The sequence below is a fragment of the Tupaia chinensis genome, unplaced genomic scaffold (assembly GCF_000334495.1).
Source record: "Tupaia chinensis unplaced genomic scaffold, TupChi_1.0 Scaffold000042_2, whole genome shotgun sequence".
Taxonomy (NCBI): Eukaryota; Metazoa; Chordata; class Mammalia; order Scandentia; family Tupaiidae; genus Tupaia; species Tupaia belangeri.
Genome location: NW_006159498.1, coordinates 395,730 through 402,320, shown reverse-complemented (window position 1 = coordinate 402,320; position 6,591 = coordinate 395,730). Strand labels below are relative to the sequence as shown.

Genomic DNA, 6,591 nt, shown 5'->3' with positions numbered 1-6,591 from the left:
GAATCCTCCCTCCAACGGTTGCCCCAGCAAGCAGTCACTACAAGTTCTGCGCCAAGCTTCCTTCAAGCTGCTGCAGTGGGAGAGGGCCAGTGCCTCCAAATGGTAGCTGGGAAGTGAGTGCTTGAACTGCTGCCTGGGGTCAGGAGCTGCACAGTGAGCACTGGGCACAGCAACTGCTCCAGCTCACCTAGGGGAAATGGCCAAGGAGCAAATGGTATGGGGCTATCTGAGTGCCCACTTTATATGCCCCTTTATCAAGGCCTTGCCCTGTGCCATACATTCCTGTCTTTGCCACTGGTCTGGCTTTCGGCCTCTCATGGCTTATGGCGATACAGTTTATCTGAGTGGTTCAAGCAGGCCATTTATGTAGGTGTCTGAAAGCAGCCAAGGGACCAGCAGTTAGCATAATGGCTATGTCGCTGGACTCCCGTGTAGTCGACTGCAGTTTGAGTCCTGGACCCGGTGGCTTAAAACTCCGCCAGGTGCATGTACATGGGTGGCCCAATCCCGAGAAGAGAATGGACGAGAGGGGATTGCGGTGTGGCCATCCCCCCTGGGGGGTGATTTTTCGCTTTGTCTCTGTCTCTCTGGCTTTCTGGTGAGCACATGCACCCTGTAGCAAAAATCTCTCAAAAAATAAATAAATAAGAAAGAAAGAGAGCACCCAAGTGCAGTCAGGTAAACATGTTTGTCAAAGTATTTTGTTTTGGGATCAGTAGATGGTGTAGTGGTTACGTCGCTGGACTCCCACACAGCCAACTGCAGTTTGAGTCCTGGACCTGGTTGCTTGAAACTCACGCCAGGCACATGTGCATACATGTTCAAGATCCCAGGAGAAGAATGGTGGAGAAGAGATTGCTGCATGGCCATCCCCCCCAGGGATGATTTCTCATGTCCCCTTTCCCTGTCTCTGTCTCTCTCTGGCGAGTGCATGTGCCCCAAGACAAAAACCTCTAAAGGAAAAATAAAAGAGAGCAAGTATATTGTTTTTAAAACTGTGGTGTTGGGTACTTAGCACAAGTAGGGCCATTTCTGAGCAGCGCGCTGTACAAGTGTGCCCTAACAGAATTATGGGTGGCACCTCTAGATGAGGGAGGTGGCAGTATGAAATAGAAAAGATGCATGGCAAGAGCCAGGGAGGGGCATTTGAGACAGAAGGGCCAGCTGCCGCGAGAAAGAGCAGCCAGTGTGGTGAGCAGGGTGAGGACCTTGAAGGGGGAGGCTGGCCCCAAGTCCCGTTGGGCCTTGTAAGCCTTTATAAAGAGCTTGGATTTTATCCCTGGGGGGGCCTAAAGCTCTGGAAGAGTTTCAGGCAGTAGAATTACTGTCCACCTTCATTATCCACAGGTTTTGTATTTGAAAATCTGCCAATCCACCAACATGTATTTCTAACCCTGGAGTCAATATTCACGGTGCTTTCTCATGTGTGTTCAAACCTTCTGAGCTGAGGGCAAATAAGGCAACACTCTGCCCAGGAGTGTCGTTTTTGCATGTGTTTGGGGCCGTGTCTCTCTCTGTGCTTTATGTTAGTTATTGTGCTGTTTAAGTGTCTCTAAGTGTGGTACTGAAGTACCGGCTAGTGTCCCTAGGCGCAGGAGGCTGCCATATGCCTTACGGGGAAATGCATGTGGAAAAGCTGGGCAGTGACCAGCCACATATGCTAGTTATCAGCAGGGCTTGGCCTTGATGTTGACTGCACTGATCAACTATATAAAATAAGGCATCTTTTTTCAGAGGGATTTTTGCTTGCACTCACTGGAGAGACAGAGAGAGAGAAAGACAGCGAGAAATCATCCCCCAGGGGGGATCGTCACGCCGCAGTCCCTTCTCCATTCTCTCTGTATTTTGAGCACACGTGTGCATGTGCTCAGTGTGAGCTTTAAGCCACCAGGTCTGGGACTCGAACCACTGTCAACTACATGGGAGTACAGTGATGTATCCATTATGCCATCTGCTGGTCCCTTTTCTTAGAGATTTTTGGTATGTGTTGTGTGTGCTCACTGGAGAGACAGAAAGTGAGAAATTACCCCCCAGGGGTGATGGCCGCACTGCAATCCCTTGTCTTCTATTCTCCTCTCAGGATTTTGGGTATGCATGCACACGTGCCTGGTGTGACTTTGAAGCCAGTGGATCTGGGACTTGAATTGTGGTCAACTATGTGAGAATCTAGTAATGTAACCATTACACTATCTGTTGGTCCCCAAATAAGGCGTCTTTAACCTTTTTTTTTTTTTTTTAGAGAGAGAGATTTTTGCTCTCGCCAGAGAGACAGAGAGATAAAAATCACCCCCCAGGGATGATGGCCACGCCACAATCCCTTCTCCTCCATTCTCCTCTCAGCAATTTTGGGCATGCATGCACATGTGCCCTATATGTGCCACCGGGTCCAGAACTTGAACTGCGGTCGATTATATGGGAGTCCTGTAACATAACCATTAGACTATCTGCTGGTTCTGATCTTATTATTATTTTTTTTAAGAGTTTTTGCCTTGAGATCAGTAGTTGATATGATGTTTACATCACTGGATTCTCACATGGCTGACCGCAGTTCAGGTCCTGTACCCAGTGACTTCAAAATCATGCAAGGCAGGTGTGCATGCATGCCAAGATCCTGGGAGGAGAATGGAGGAGAAGGGATTGCAGAGTGGCCATCCCCCGTGAGAGAGCTGATTTCTCACTTTCTGTCTCTTTAGCGAGTGCATGTGCCCTAGAGCAAAAATCTCTCAAAAAAAAAAAAAGAAAGAAAGAAAGAAAGAAAGAAATGCAGTGTGAATGTCATACTTTTAGCACATCTGAGTTTGAATTAACCACTTTCTAGGGCTAGACAGCCACATGTGGTTTGTGGCTACCATGTTGGATAGCATGGATGTAGAATATTTATTTTTCTACTCATTCAACCAAGCAGGGACTTGTTCTAAGTCTGGAAATATACAAAATGGAATAAAGCCCAAAATCTGTTCTTAAAGTGCACAGTGCAGCTGGGAGGCTAAGAAAATAGCTTACGTTGAAGATGTCAAAACAGAGTACTCTGGGTTCAGGAGAGGGAGTATCCAGACAAGGATGGCTTCAGAGGGAGGACACACTTTTTTTTTTAATAGTTTCCTTTTCTTTTTGCCAAAGGACATGTGCACTCACCAGAGAAAGAGAGAGACAGAGAGACAGGGAGAATCCCTGATGGGGCATGGTCACACTGTAATCCTTTTTTCTCCATCTCTCCATCCCAGGAAGATTTGGAACATGCACACAACATGTGCCTGGTGTGTTCTCCAAGCTGCCAGGACTAGGACCTGAATCAGGATCAGCCATGTCGGACTGAGCTCCCAACACACAGAGCTTAACCACTGCTCCACAGGGCCAGCCCCAAATTAAATATTTTGAACAAAGCCATGCAAATGGCATGGCTCATGATCTGTACCCAGCAGCTTAAAAAACTGTCACAAATAAAAATACATGTGCACACATATCCAGAATCCTGAAGGAGCTAAGACATGACCATCTCCCACGTGGGGTGTTTTCTTACTTTCCCTCTCTTTGTCTCTCTCTCACTAGTGCCCTCCGGCAAATTCAAAAAATTATTTTTTTTAATTTTTGTAACTACAGGATGGAGAGAAACTTAATGCCAGCCTCATGGGTTGTGGGGTAGATGGAATAGCGCCTACTATCTTTACATCACTCTCACAGGGCCTAACACATAGCCAGCACTCAGTACAGGGGATAGTCGTTATTATTTGTCATTTTTTGTTTTTGTTTTTTTTTTGAGAGGTTTTTTTTTCACTATAAGGCGCGTGCGCTCGCCAGACAGACAGAGAGAGACATAGAGACAGAAAGCGAGAAATCACCCCCCAGGGGGGATGGTCACGCCGCAATCCCTTCTCCTCCATTCTCCTCCCGGGATCTTGGGCACGCACGCACACGCGCCCGGCGTGAGTTTTAAGCCACCGGGTCCGGGACGCGAACCGCGGTCGACTACGTGGGAGTCCAGCGACATAGCCATTACGCTAACTGCTGGTTCCCTATTATTTGTCATTTTGTAAGTGCTCTGAGCCACAGTTTCCTCCCCTACAAAAATGGAATTGTCTTCTCCCAGCTGTGTTGACAGGCTCAGGAACGAGTGAGACAATGGAAGCCCATGTGCCATGGAAAGACAGATACACCTCAAGAGGAATCGCCGTATGGGCCGACAGATGCACTGCTAGGAATAGGGGTGGGAACATGCCTGCGGAGGCCGAGAACAGTTCCACACGGAGACCTGTACCAGAGGCTCTAGTATTTGTTCGTGTTCAGAGCATAAATGTGGACACTCACAGTAGCCAAAAAAGTAGAGACAACTGACAGAGACCCTCCTCGGTCACATTTTAGGCAGGCTTCCCAGCCCTCTTCCTAGCTAGGTCTCGGCTTTTGGGTCCTTTGTGTTGCCCGGTTTTAACAAGAATCTTTTTTTTTTTTCTGCTTAGCTGTAAACCCCCATCCTCAATATCTGTCCAAACTCTTCACCCCTCAATGTCCCCAAGGGGATGTGTGATTGCCTTCGCCTGCCTTGGCAAGAATCCTGTTGGGTCAATTTAGCAAATAACCCCCACCCTTAGTAGCTTTTCATCTATCAACAGCATACCTCATGGCTCCTTGGCTGAAATCCTACTTTTCCTCATTATGTTCTTAGTCGAATCTGTTTCTGTACTGAGGTCTCTTAGTCCCTAACAAAGCCTGTTTCCACAGCTTTAACTGCTGTCCAGCTCTGCTTTGCTTTGACACAACCCAACTGTCCACCAACTGCTGGATGGATAGAATGTGGCCCATCCACACAGATAGAATAATTTTTAGGGAACCAGCAGTTAGCGTAATGGCTATGTCGCTGGACTCCCACGTAGTCGACCGCGGTTCACATCCCGGACCCGGTGGCTTAAACTCATGCCGGGTGCATGTGTGTATGTGCCCAAGATCCCGAGAAGAGAATGGAGGAGAAGGGATTGCGGCGTGACCATCCCCCCTGGGGGATGATTTCTCGCTTTCTGTCTCTATGTCTCTCTCTGTCTGGCGAGTGCACGTGCCCTATAGCGAAAAGCTCTCAAAAAAAAAAAAAGGATAATTTTTAGCCATAAAAGGAAGTACTGGTACATGCCATAGCATGGATGATCCTCAAAAACATCATGCTCAGCGGGGCCAGCAGGTGGTGTGGTGGTTAAAGGGTGCTGGACTCCCACATGGCAGGCTGCAGTTTGAATCCCAGGCCTGGTGGCTTGCTTTCTCACTTTCTCTCTCTATGTCTTTCTCTCTCACTCTGCCCCTCTCTGGTGAAATTTTAAAAATCAATTAATTAAAGTTAAATACAATTATTTTTTAAAAATTATGCTCAGTGAAAGAAGCCAGACACGAAGGGCCATGTATTGCATAATTCTGTTTGTATAAAATGTCCAGAAGTGGCAAATCCACAGAGACAGAAAAATTAGTGGTGTTTCTGGGGCTGAAGGAGTTCAGGGAAAATAGAGGTGAGTGTTAATAGGAATAAGTTTACTTTTAGGGTAATGTGAATGTTCTAAAATTGATGGTGATGTACATATACTAAAAGCCTGTACATATGCTAAAAGCCAATGCATAATACTTTTTTTCTTTTTTGTAGAGGTTTTCACTATAGGGCACGTGTGCTTGCCAGACAGAGACAGGGAGACAGAAAGCGAGAAATCACCCCCCAGGGGGGATGGTCACGCCGCAATCCCTTCTCCTCCATTCTCCTCTCGGGATCTTGGGCACGCACGCACACGCGCCTGGCATGAGTTTAAGCCACCGGGTCTGGGACACGAACTGCGATAGACTACGTGGGAGTCCAGCGACATAGCCATTACACTAACTGCTGGTTCCCAATGCATAATACATTTAGATGGGTGGGTTGTATGGTATGTGAACTGTATCTTAATAAAGCTGTTACCAAAAATGAACGTAGGGTAGGGCCACACCCAAAGGAAGAATTCAGGCACATAATGACACAACAAGGCAACGACCAGCTGACCAGCTTCTCGTACAGAGTAGGATGAGGGAGGTTGCGGGTGTGCTCTGGAATGCTCACTGGGTATGCCTGAGATCTGGAGCCCAGGACTGTCCCTGGAGGAATCGCTTCTGGCCTTGTAGTATAAACTACTCGACTTACCTTTCTCTGAGGAGCACTCGCTTTCTGAGAACGGACTTCCTTCCATGTCCCTGGGCTCCTCTGAGCATCCAAGTCTGGGCCCCGAGCCTCACAGCTGTGCTGCACAGCCAGCCGCCCTCTAATTTTAGCCTGCATTTTGTCACAACTAGACTAGCAGGAGTGCCGTAGGCAGCACACCTTCAGTGACCTGCCTGTGCACCTGCTGGCTCCTGTCACCAGATCACCCTCGGGCCGCTGGACAAGCACTTGTTGGCTATCAGCAGGGCTAGCCCATGGGGTTCCCGAAAATGTTTGCCGGAGCTTTGCGCAGTGGCAGTATCGCAACCAATGAGGTTTATCCGAGGCACGATTATTGCTAATTGAAAATGTTTGCCGGACAGTTTGCTTCCCAGGTTGTGCAGGAACAAATCGGGGAGGTTAAATGCCAGCTCTTCCATCCACTCTAAGAG

At 47.9% G+C, this 6,591-nt stretch overlaps 1 pseudogene; it reads left to right on the top strand.

Annotated features, from left to right (window-relative positions):
* The first annotated feature begins 6,440 nt into the window (after positions 1-6,440).
* Positions 6,441-6,591, top strand: LOC114008416 (uncharacterized; annotated as a pseudogene).